We start from the raw sequence: 12,888 nt of genomic DNA, 5'->3' as shown, positions 1-12,888 counted from the left end.
AAAAGAAAATAGGTTTTCCAAGACTCAATACTCAATTTTTTGTTTTCCTTCCTTTCAGAGATGCTCCTGGAGCTGATTCACCTCTGTCAGGGACTTAAAATGTGCATCTGTGAGTAGCTACCTCTTACTGACATCTTTGATTATACTCACTTTTGTCATTTTCCCAGTCTGTCCAACTACATCCTCTAAACCCTCTTATATTTATATATATATATATGCTGTCCCAATCCCATACTACTGTACATATATATATATATATATATATATATATATATATATATATATATATATATGTAAATTGATATGTAAAATGGGATTGGGACAGCATTAGTTTGACTGTAGGTAGGCACTGCAGGTATAGCAGTCGGTAGTTAATCCTCTGCCCCAGAGAGCTCAAAGCCTCTCAGCCCTGTCGCGTTCTGTTACTGTTAATCTGAACTGGATGCATGGCCAACGGGCTGACCCACTGCCTGCGACCCTGCCACGGCTGAAGTCAGCATCTGACGTCACTTAGAGAAGCAAGGTTGACCTGTGCCAGTGTGTTGCAATGTGAGAATTACCAATTACCCGCCAGTGTGCCAATTACCTGGTTGAAAATGCCAATGACCTTTGATAACATTTTGAAACTGAAAGTTTTGGAGTTATTTGGTGGATAAATAATTATTTTCACATTCCAAAGGCATATGAATAAAAAAGGAGAGTAAATAACTATATGTGTATATATGTGTGTATGGGCTATTACTAGTTTAATTTGACTTGCTTAGCAGACAATGAGAGAGACCAATTTTGTTTTAATAGATCCACTGAGGTGAGTTATTAATTCAGAGGGAAAGCAGATCTGCTGTTCTGTGTACGGATGCTGCACAAGATGTGCCAGCACCCTCTTTGTGATGGACACTATGTCTGAAAAGATGCATTTTAATTTAGCACACCTCACTACCACTCTGTACCACATAGGCAGCCGCTCTGTGAAATGACTGCATCGAGGAGACATAACAGTTGTTGTTTTCAGGAAGGAATTCAGTTGTTTGAGTGGGTCTTATTCAAAACATTATCATCACTCAGAGTATTGTGGGCTTACAGTCTAGCCCATGAGTACACAGAATAGACCAGGCATGTAGGAATTGGTTTGCTGCATGCACTAAAGTGCTATGTTTTCTTGTTGCTTTTAAAACTGGGTGTTTACAAAATTTTGGGGGCAAAAAATAGTAATAAGTACATAAAGTTGCTGTTTTTTTAATGTGAAATGAGCCCACATTAAAATACATACAGTAATCCTTGTGCCAACATGAGTAAATAAAAAGCATACTATTGCTATTATCAGTGCTTTTATATGTAACAGTGTTTTTTTTGCGAGTGTTAGAGATGGAAATTAAATAAATTGAATGAAAATAAAATTATGGCTTAATGTAGGATTAGGATATTAGCCTAAACTTTTAAATTATACAATTTTTTTCCCCAAAAATCTTGGGTTAAAAGGAGAATTTAATAGAAAGTCTGCATGCTAAAATTGATCCATTCTGTCCAACCTAGCTATCAACCCATAATGTTTTATTCAATGTTATACAAAAGAATAACCTCACTTTTACCTTATAAAAGCCAACCTCCAGCAAACTTTTTTGAATGACATGTTTAAGGAAAATGTGCACAACATACACCATGCTTTAATAATTGCAATAGCAGAGCCAAAAAAAGAACACAATCTTTACATGGGTACTAATCTCTCATAGCCATGATTTCATGGCTAAACTGTTAGTAAATGTACAGCTTTGGCTTGAAAACAGCTACAGAAGTTAATTTTAAAACATCCAAATTTAAAAGCCTGCATGAGACATTTATGTGAAACACCAGTTTTCCCCAAAGAGAGATTACTTTTTGAAATGTAGAACAGAACAAAAAAAACCCCAACATTTCCCCTGTATGATCTGGAGCTATTTACCATATCTAAGGCTATATACCAAATTGATTTGAGATATTTGTTATCATTGGGGTATGTTTTTAGCTGGCTAGATGCCATGCGTACAATATGAGCGCACACAATGTTTTTATCTTTCATTACCTTTCCTCTATTTATTTAGATTCTGATCCTGTGTACAGTAAAGCCAAAAATACAATGATCGTAAGTCACCAAAGGATAATCACATTTTACGTAGGAATAATTTATTAACACAGGCAGTAACTCAGTATAGGAGAATAAGCAGTTTGGGGCCTTTCAGTTTCCTGCTAAGAGTTAAATGTGCAGTTCAAAGGGACTTTTTTGAAGAAAGTGGCCTGTTATAAAGCCATGCTTTTCAGTTGTAATGGATCAGTGCAAAACGGGTTGTATTGAAGACTTTTTGAAGAAAGTCTTTGTTGTTTGTGGCCTGTGATCTAATTTAAAGACAGCATTAGGGGTTTGTCTTTGAATGGATAAAAAGGACTTTATTTGTCTATTTTCTAACCAGAGTTTAATTTTTTTGTTTGTGTAGTCATTTCCAGTTGTCCTAAGGACTTTTGGATGTTTCACACACACATTTACATTGTTAGTTTGATGAGTGGCATTATGTTGTTCTTGCAGTTACACTTACAGCAACAAAAATACTGTATATGGTCTTTGGTGTGCATGAATAAAGGACAAAGTGAGACAGAAAGTGGGAGAGTCAGTGTGTATGTGCGAGCTTTTTCATGCATGTTTGTTGGGTGAAAAGATGTTTGTTGCATATTTTTTAGCCCGTTGCCAGCTGGTTGACTAACCCCATTCTACCATAACTCTTACCTACATGCAGTAAAGCTGTCTCGTAATATTTAATGAGAGACTAAGTATTGCTAATTGCTCATTTCAATTACACCAGACATTTATGTTAATTGATCCTTCCCTGACCAGTTAACCAAAACCTCTGTTTTGGTTGTGTAATTGTGGCTGGGGAAAAGCATGATTAGCATTCTTTTGGGGGGTTGAGTTTCATCAGTTTTATTTAACAACAAAGAAGAGGATCCTATGAAACAACATTAGAGGAATAGTTGCATTTTAGATATATGCACTTAAAGGGTAACCTTTGTGTTTTTCAACCTGGACCCTTTTTTCCTATGTTTTTGTGTCTATAGGCGTTTTCTGACCAGAGGGATTTTTGCAGTTCCTAGAACATAACGTTCCTATAATCCTTTTTTTCTCGTGTTCCGACTGGACCAATTTGGGGATTATTAAATTCCTCTGACTGCAGTTCCTGTAACTCTTTCAGCTCCTACTTCAGGGCAGAGCCTTTTTCCTTTTCCCTTTTCCACATAAGAACCCTTAGTGACCTAGCAACGTCTGAAATACAAACTACATATTCTTCACTGTCTGTTACAATTCGCCTACGTATGCCAACTCATCATGCATTCCTGTAACTACTTGGTCGGAAAGTGGCTTAAGTGACTGATGGGAACAACAATCTTTGACATCGGTCCAGTATTAAGAGAGAACGCTGCTGTCGGCAGTCAGCGAATCAAGCTACAACGTAAGTTAATAGGGCAATTGTGCAGCTTCTATTTCCGTTCATAAAAGTGCTTGTTTTGCCATTGACAGGCTCAGATTAATATTCTAAGCGTCTGACAACATTATGGAAAGGATTTCTAAAGAGGTTGTCCTTTCTGTTAAAGAGTAAGATCCTTTTTTTTTTAAACAAGGTTGTCTTGCCATGTTTGTAGTAAATGAAACTGGCAAGACTTTCTTTTGTTCGACCTGATATTCATCTTATTTATTCATCTGTTTCTTCACTGTGGAACCGGATGAACAGTATATGTGTCATGCTATTATTTAGCAATAGGAGTACAACAGCTAATGGATTCAATAGATTTTAAAAAGTAGTTCATTTTCATCATCGATTAGTTGGGACTATGTTATGATGCACAGCATCATACACGTGTCTCTCAGAGTCAGATCTCATTTTGAAACCCAGATACAGTAAGTTTTGAAAAAAGTAGTGATTATGTAAAACCTGACACACAGCAGAATATTTCCTCAGGGAAAGGGCTGATTTAGATTTTCCTGCTGAGATGTTTTCAAAATGACACGGTAGATTTTGTCCTACATCCAAGGAGCTCATAATTGGAAAGCATTAACAGAAATGCAATTCAAAAGTGTTCCATTTTCTTCAAACATTTCACAAAACCACAAAATGTCATGCTTAAGATGAAAAGAGACAATATTAGTCATTATTAAAACATAATGCTCTATATGTTTCGGAACAATAAACTATTGTCTGTCTGAGTTGGAAACTTGCATGTGTGTGCTTCGATTGTTGTTCTTTATTACAAACACTTAATCAGGCTATCACAACTTCACCCAAAATGAATTATTGATTAGGTATGAGACCTGTGGAAGACACAGCTGCCATTAGAGTGGTTGATGTTGTTGTGAAACAAAAATGTTTTGCTTGAGGAGTTAGCAAAAGAGAAAACAATTGCACCAATAGACGGATAGTTTGAAGACTTGTTCTTGAATTGATTTTCTCATTTTAATTGCCAGGGAAATGTTTTCTCACCAAATTCAAAAAGCAAAAATGCTGGGTTTGATTGTTTTCTAAATAGTGCTTGCGTGCAAAATGTCAGAAAAGATTACTGGGAGATCGTTGGCAATGCAGTCACATATTTACTCCCTTCAGCAAAATTGTACAAATACCAAGATTCAGCCGACTTTAAGGTCTTTTCTCAAAACACCAAGGACGCGGAGATTTCTGTTACAGAGGACACAAAAAGCACATTTCCACATACAGTACCCTCACACACAGACACACGTGCACACCATCCAGACACCCCTTTGAGCTTCCTCTGGGATGAATCATCCAGGGGTCTGATGTGGTTAACAACGACCAATGTTTCCGTGTTTGCTCAGATTTCGCCCTCACAGCCACATGGGACTTGATAGGTTGAGAAGCTGCGTTTAGCTTAGTCATCACAAAGTTTCCCTCATTCCCACGATTTTTCCAGTGGTTGCTGACTGGCTGAAAGACACCATTTTTCGACTGAAACAATACAGCCAGACTTCTAAATATCCTTTGTGACATTTGAATATATTTCCAATGACTTAACAGTTGCGTTACCTGGCTATATCTTACAGATCTGGTCTATACAAGACTTTAAAAAAAGTACTCCACCAATTTAGCATTAGGCTCCTATAACATTGTCGGACTCATCATGAACAGTTTTTGTTAAAAAAAGGATCAAAATCGCTGCAGCTGAACAAGAAATGTTGTCGTTATTTATTTCACGCAGTCTTACCTACATAACCCACAATTCATCTTGATTGCTGACAGTTGGTTCAAAGATTTGGATGTGTTATGGTAGTAGCAGCTAATGTAGCCTTGAGCCAAAAGCAGATTTCCTTTTATTTTTAAACTTTAGGTCTTCAGCCAATAGTATGAAACGATATACACTTCCTGTCTGATACATGGGCGTAACCTCATTTGAAAGTGTAGTGAACGTCATGGATTAAAAGTTAATATTTGCTTTTGCTAAGATTAGATATTTACATAGCTAAAAGCCATATTTAGCATTAAGAAAATTTGTTCTGTTAGGGCATTAATTGATGTTAGCTTATCCATGCTACCAGATCTCGTGAGAGTTTGTTCCTGAGACGGAAACAGGTCTCGAACAAAGTACATTTTCACGGAATTTATCCGTCTGAAAAATACCATTTTAGTGTTAGAATGTTCAGGAGATATGTGGCTTGTGAAAAATAACTCCAATATTTACTTACTACATGGTGACTATGGGGCGAAATAAGTAAGGGATAATCACCTCAAGGCAGAGCAATAAACAGTTTGATATGCCCGGCTTGTGGACGGCTTACCGCCCGAGACGAAGTCGAGTGCGGTAACCTTCCACAAACCGGGCATATCAAACTGTTTATTGCCCTGCCTTGAGGTTAGAGCTTAGATCGGCCCAAAAAATCAAGCCCGAACCTACCCGAGCCCGAGCACGTTGCGTCCGAGACCGATTTAAACCCGACATTTTTTTAATACGTGGGCCGTTATAACTGACGTTCTCAACTACAATTCAGAGTCGTTTGAACTGCAGAAATCTGTTTAGAATAATGCAACAAGGACGAAGCCTGTAAACTGCTGTTAGTTTATTCAGAATGGAACGGATCGCAAATGGATCCCAATGAAGAAACGTAAAAAAAAGAAACAATGATGAACAACATATTGTTATCACTGCCCACGACTTGTTTAAACTGCTTCCATACGTCCGACTTTCCTCCACACTTGCTCAAAGGTAATTCTCCTGTTTTTCTTTTTTTCTTTACATCTTCAAGCTCCATGTTGCACTTAAGATACACAATACAGCACAGCAGGCCCGGTGTGATGCGTGATCAAGGGCCCGGCCCGGTCCGAGGTCGTGTCGGGCTCGGGTCAGGCTCAGGCTCGGCGAGAATCTAAACTCTACTTGAGGTGATTATCCCGTTTATTCTACTTCTTGCTTGCCAACATAATAAAACAATTCAAATACTTTAATAATTATGCTTTGTCTTATTCATATTGCATGCTTATTAAATGTATACTGTGTTTGAGTTCATCTCCCTCAAAAAGTAGTCCCCTTTAGAACTACGGTGAATAACGTTAGCTCAGCTGTAGCTAATTAGTTTCTATAGCAACCACACAAGGTTCTTCGGCGCTGCAGGTGTCCGGTCAGTTGTCACTGTCAGTCTATCCTTCAGATCTCGGAAACGGGTACCCTGGGCCTTGTCTTTTTCTTTTGTCATTCCGTCGTCCTCGTCGCTCTTTAACCAGTCCTCAAATGTCTTCCCTACTCCAAATATATTAAAATTGACAAAGAATTCGTCCATTTTTAAAACACTGTAATGTTTAGAACTACGGCGAATAACGTTAGCTCAACTGTAGCTAACGTTAATTAGTTTCTATAGCAACCACACAAGGCTGCATCTGATCACTAACGTTAGTTTAATAACGTAGTTGCTACATTGTATCTCGCTTGCGAAACTATGTATCGACTGACCCTCCGATAGATTTCTGACACATTTTAGAAACTTTTTTAAACCTGTTTATTTTTACAATGGACCTCATGTTTGAAATTTCTGTGATAGAAAAAAAATACAAGCGGCGTATTGATCTACTATTTGATGACGCTGTGCTCAGTCAGCGGGCAACCTGCCGGGTTAATGCCCTCCTCCCAGCCAATCAGAATCAAGCATTCTTAAAGAAAGTAGAATAATCAGTCATAATCTGTGTTCATGCTCACTTCTCCCATTGGTATCAATACACTCAGGACAGAAACCCACGTGACACAGATACAGGAAACTAGAGTTTCGGTTCTAAACCCTCGGCCATATCTTGTGTACATCATATCTTCTTATCTCTCTGTCTTACTATCTTTCTGTGTGTGTGCGTGCGTGCGTGTGTGTGTGTATCACGCTCTCACCCACACATAAACAAAATGACACGCACACATGCTCTCACACACACTCACAGTGTCTGGAAGAGATCGTGTTAAAGTAAGAGATGATTGAATGCATCGCAGACGTCTGCCGTCACTGAAATTCCTATTCTTTCTGATAATTTACCAGACCAGTGGTGGTGGTGTGTGCAGCTTTTCCATTATACAAACATGTCTGAGAGAGTCAATACTGTGACATTGTACCAACAAACTTATGCCTGTGGGGGAAAAAACATTCTTTGAGTATTTCACTTTGTTTTATCGTCAAATATGCATTTTCAAAACCCTAACTGGAGATAGGTCTGTTCTTTGTTTGAGCAGTCGGTGGAACATGTGACCAGGCAGTATATTGTGGGCCTGTTAAAACAGTCACATACTGTATGTGTGGGAAGTCATCTTCTATTTAGCATGACATGCAAATAAATAAATGAATGTACCTTAGAACAATTGTAATCAGCAGCCTTCCACATTATTAATTTTGATATGCCCTTTTGTTTGTGCAGACTCTGCACCTTTTGCAGCATGTAAAGATTACTATATAATGAACAGTCACATAGTGATACAGGTTCAGGCTCCTCCAGTAACACAAGGACATTAGTTGAGCCACATCAATCATTTGTCTCTATGAGAACCAGATGAAACATATTGAACAAAAAGTGGTCAAGTAATAGTCTGGAACACCAGGACCTTGTGTTGTATTAAAATGGCTTTGTCAAAATAGCCCATTGTCACAAATTAGTGGTGATCCTTAGAGCATGGCCTACCTAGGGCAACCATTTTGTCTCCAGACATGCCAGTTTTGCTTACACTAAATGACAGAATCAGGGTCTAGCTCCAGGAAGTCATGTAAATGTAAAAGAAGCGGTTAAAGTGATTCTTTAACCCTGTCTTGTTTTCCAGTATACTCATTGAAGCAAAGAATAAAGGTGAACTTCTCTGAGGCAATACATTATGTCTGTTATACTGAGAAGTGACAGCACAAATGATGTGACTATGTGCTGAAAGAAGGTAAAGGCTGTAATTTGGGAGAGGAGAGGAATAAATGCTATATTTTTATGGCTCTTCACACCAGCAGATCACCACGTTATTTATGATTCTGTCAGCGCAGGGTACATGGGAGGGGTTGGTATATTTTTGTCAGGGATGTCAAATGAATTCTCGAAGTATTCCTACCAGCAGGAAGGGGATGGCCCGCTGTATATCACAATCTGGAAATGTCAACTAATCCCATCAAAAGGCCAAAATGAATCATGTGTTAGTCCGTCTCTTAATGCTTTCCTTCCCTACTATGTGTGGCTCTCAGCCCCAAGTCCATTCATTCCTACCGAAGGACGTAAATCTTTAAAACATTTTGTAAAAGGCTTATAGCTTTCCTAAAACAGCTGGGCACTGTAGTTTTTAGCAAACATTACTCAAATAGGAGTAAATGGTGCATTTGTTGGGGACTATTTTCAGCTGCGGATTTAAACACATTATGTCAGCTAGTGAGTATTTATGGCAGCAGGATGGTGTATGTGGGATTGATTCAAAATAAAAACTATAGTGCCCATGTTCATTGTAATAAAGGAACAATGTCAGCCAGTGCAAAGGTATGGCTTTATTTGATTTAATAGTTTGTGGACAACAATGGAGCTCTATTGCACAGAGGAATAATATATATCTGGCTTTGGATACTCACACACACACACACACAAACACACACACACACACACACACACACACACACACACACACACACACACACACACACACACAATTGTTGCTAGTAGGACACAGGTTTAGGTCTTTTCAAGGAATTTCTTAACAATAAGAAAAACATATATCCAGCCTTATCCTTTATTTATGTAATTTAGGTTTATCATAATCTATATTATAAATATTCCACTTGAGTAAAAAAAATGGTTCCTTTATTTACCAGAGCCAATTCAAAACACTTTTTTTTTAATGTTATTTATTTCCAACCTTTCTATCTTTTATACACATACAATCATTTTCTGCTCATTTTCTGTGGATGGTGCTTTGAAAATCATAGTTGAGTGTTACATTTTCTTGTACAGATCATATTTTAGGTTTAACATCAGCAGCATGTCAAATGGGGAACTGAGTTTCATCATCATTTAGGAGGAATTAAAGAAGGAAAAACATAAAAAGCCATCTGTTTCCAAATGACTCAAAAAAAATGTAATAAGCTGCTGTATTGGAATAAAAATGTCAGTGTACATTGGCATTTATATTCATCATAATTTTTGTAGTTAAACCTTTATGGGGCCTTCTGTTGTGATGACCATTTTATTTGATTTCAAAAGGTCATGTCCCATAAAAGCAAATGACTCAACAAAAAGTAAATCACTGTATTTTGCCGCACAACTGTACTGTAAAATATTTTTTTTATTCTCGCCACATACAGTATGTTTTATTATGTGCAGAAGCGTTGTTATCCATGTTTGACATAGCATGTCTTTGTGAGAGGCAAATGGTTTTCAGCATCTTCATGTTTTGTTTTTACTGCCTCAAACATCCAAATGGGAAAACGGTCTCTGCCTTATTAGACCATAAATAATCTTTTATCTGCTCTTGTTTTGTTTTTCTGATAAGCAATAACGTCATCTCTGGAAGGTAAAGGCTGCTCATCTTCCTTTCCGCTCTCTTGTGATGTCTTCCTCTCTCCCTCCTGCTAGAGGACAGTAATCAGTTAACTCCAGACAGGAGCTCATTTCCTTCTCTTTCCATCTATTTAAATACACTTTCTTAGGACTTTTTATTGGATCTCAGTATGAAGTTTTCCATGGCAGTAACCTCACAGTGCACAAACTAAATCTTTGACCAGCAGCTTTTCACTGACTGGTGTGTTTATCTGCGTATGTGTGACATCTTTAAGAATGCGTTACATCCCTTGTGTGGAGATATAATGACTTGGACACGGCCTTTGACAAACTGTTTGCTGTTGTTGGAATCTCCTGTATAGTATCTCGAAAAAGTGTTGTTAGGCTACAGCCGCTCAATCTCCTCTCCTAGATTGAAATAACATGGACGTAAACAAAACTGTCAGGGGTGTGACAGAGTGGAAAAATCTGTATGTGATCATGTGAAAGAGGGTCAGAATGTAAACGAATGGGTAGATGTAGTCCAAAAAACACATCAGTAAGGAAACTAAACAAACTACAGAACTAAACAATTTCCCCAGGAAAATCTATGATAAACGCAACTGCAAAACCCATTCAAACCTGAGTATCTACTCCTTCCCAATCCCTGCAGACCAAAAGCTGTAAGAAAGTGAGCAAAATGTGTCATTCTTTAAGCAATAAAAATAAAAATAAAATAATAAGCATGTCACCAAGGAAGCTTTCATTTATTACTAGAAAGAAAACCAAACTATCACAGCTGTACACGTTTCCAGATGCCGTGACCCTGCTTGGATTCTAACTTACACATCCATATTGATAGATGTCTCCCCCTGTATTCCCTTTGTCCCCGCTATCACCCCCTCTCTTTTTCCCTCTCTGTCTAACTTTCTTCGTTCCTCTCTTTCCTTCCTGTGTCTCCCCAGCTGTCTGCTCACCAGCTGTGCTCAGATGGCTGAGAGGAGCAGACACGATGGGTTTTATTAGAGCGTGCCCACACACAGACGCCCACGCAAACATACATGCATCCCAGAGTGACCCGCCACAGCAGGGATCCAGGACTTTTGTCCCTGTGTTGAGAGATTTCTCTCATTTTTCAAATTTTTTTCACTGTCTATGACCACATCAATATGAAACAGATGCCCCTAACAACAAGTCTGACTGCAGACAAACTTGGAATATGGTCCCAGAAGGTCAGGCATTTGGCTGTTTCTCAGCTCTAATCGGATTAGTGTTTCTTTTCTGTGTGTTTGACTAATATGGAAGTGATTAGACTGCAGCTTTGGGCCCAGACAATGATGAACGTTTGTCGTAAAAACAGGGTGATTGAATAAGCTTTGTTAAGTCAGTATTTCTCTCTATGTATATGATTTATCCCGAAGCTAATAAGAAATATCTGCTCGAAGGAGGTCTCTAGTGTGCCTGCTCAATGGCCCGCACAGTGCGGAAGCAGCACAGCACCGATCATCCGGGTAACTTTTGGCTCCATGATGGCTTCATGCGCTACTAAGCAACTCTCATAGGAATGAACCGGCCTCCCCCTTGAACGCTGTATCCAGTTCTTATTATACATTCATGGTTCTTGCATAGCACATATGCTGTTGTCACACTGGCAGATTTAGAATTCAAATGTCTTCCTAACTTTAAAACAATGGGTCCTTGATCTCAGAAAGAGGCAGACTAAAGCCAGCTGCTCAATTGTAGTCGGTTAGCGTCCATTTTGTCAGCTGAAATTATGTCACGTGCAGATTTGATCAGCTGTAGCTAGCTAATTTAGTTAATTAAGCTAAAGTTAGCGTCAAACGTTGTCTCCGACTGACTTTTTTTATTGTTTTCAGCTGAATCGTTTTAAAAAGAGAACCTAGAACAAAAGGCAATTTACCGTAATATACACTTTATGGCTGCATACATGATATCATGCTAATAGATGAGGCTAAAGCTACATGTAGGCAGAAAGTCAGCATCCTCACTTGTTGATAATCCATGCAGAAGGCAAAGACATGAAGAAACAACATTTATTCTTGTATTTCCATGTAGAGCTAGCTAGTGTTAGTATTATAAGCATGATATGGAAAACATCAAAACAAGATTAGACTTGTATTATATTCCAACATAACCCTGTATTGATGCTTAGCTGACTTTAGCTGTTCATATTTTCAAACACTATGTTTTACCTTTAATGTTACCAGAGAAAAAGCTTTTAGAATGAGGACTAACCAAAGTGTTTGGCAAATGCTATGTCAGATAACAAGTTTGGCTACAATTCAGTTTAAACTTTAAATCCAATATAGAGCAGAACAGATCCACTACCCTTACCCATAGTAGCATCTAGGAGTGGCTTCCATACAGTGTGAAAATTCAACAGTTTTTTATATAACCTCTAACCCCACAAAGTATGAAGTGCTCCTTGGTCTGGGAAGTAACGTTGGGTTACTATAGTAGGAAGTAAGCTCTTGCTCATGTCTTTGTTTTTGGAAAGGCTGATAAAAAGATGCAACCCTTCAAACTCTTTACTAGTGCCCCATGCACACCTCTTCAACACGAGGAGAAGATTCAAAGCTTGGCAGGCCTGACTTGCCTAGTTACAGTTACCAGGCTATTATTGGACAATCGTTCAGGGGAGGGTTTAGCAAACTGTCAATTAGCTTAAATTCTCACATTTTACTGCTAAAATGGCAGTCTATGTTTTCAGTCTGTGGTGTTGCCATGGTGACAGGAAGGACGGTGTGATGGCAGTCCCTCTGACCTTGAGTGAACCGTGACCAGATGTACGACTGTGTGTGTGTTTGTGTGTGTGTGTGTGTGTGTGGGTAGGCGGGTAGGGGTAAAGGAGGGATTGAAGGGGAGGAAAGAA

The 12,888-nt window shown here is 38.5% G+C and overlaps 1 long non-coding RNA gene across 1 annotated transcript in view; it reads left to right on the top strand.

Annotated features, from left to right (window-relative positions):
- LOC118493796 overlaps window positions 1-3,464 on the top strand; it is a 12,228-nt gene extending 8,764 nt beyond the window's left edge. Inside the window, exons 2-3 of the long non-coding RNA XR_004895810.1 lie at window positions 365-367; window positions 3,392-3,464. This is a non-coding gene — a long non-coding RNA (uncharacterized LOC118493796). The remainder of the gene's footprint in view (window positions 1-364; window positions 368-3,391) is intronic.
- The last annotated feature ends 9,424 nt before the right edge of the window (window positions 3,465-12,888 follow it).

Source organism: Sander lucioperca, chromosome 19, assembly GCF_008315115.2.
Source record: "Sander lucioperca isolate FBNREF2018 chromosome 19, SLUC_FBN_1.2, whole genome shotgun sequence".
In the NCBI taxonomy this organism is placed as follows: Eukaryota; Metazoa; Chordata; class Actinopteri; order Perciformes; family Percidae; genus Sander; species Sander lucioperca.
The sequence above is the reverse complement of the archived record's forward strand: the minus strand, read 5'-3'. Positions and strand labels throughout refer to the sequence as shown.